We start from the raw sequence: 283 nt of genomic DNA on the forward strand, positions 1-283 counted from the left end.
AGTGGACCTAGAAGGAAGGACACTAAGAAAGAGTAATCGAACAAATTGGAGGAGAAGCAATGATGTAGTTGTCATGAAAACCCAAGAGGAAAGAGTATCCAGGCCATGGCAAATCCTACAAAGGTTTCCAGAGGGATGAGGATTGAAGCCGGGGGGGGGGGGGGGGGGGATGGGGGGGGGAAGAAAAAACTGGCTGAGAGCTGAGCAACTGAGAGATTATTGGGGGAGAGAGAAGGAAAGGAGAGGAGATGGAAAGGGGAGAGAGGACAGGAAAGGGAGAGGA

Source organism: Vombatus ursinus, unplaced genomic scaffold (genome assembly GCF_900497805.2).
Source record: "Vombatus ursinus unplaced genomic scaffold, bare-nosed wombat genome assembly UNPS02010193.1, whole genome shotgun sequence".
Classification (NCBI taxonomy): domain Eukaryota; kingdom Metazoa; phylum Chordata; class Mammalia; order Diprotodontia; family Vombatidae; genus Vombatus; species Vombatus ursinus.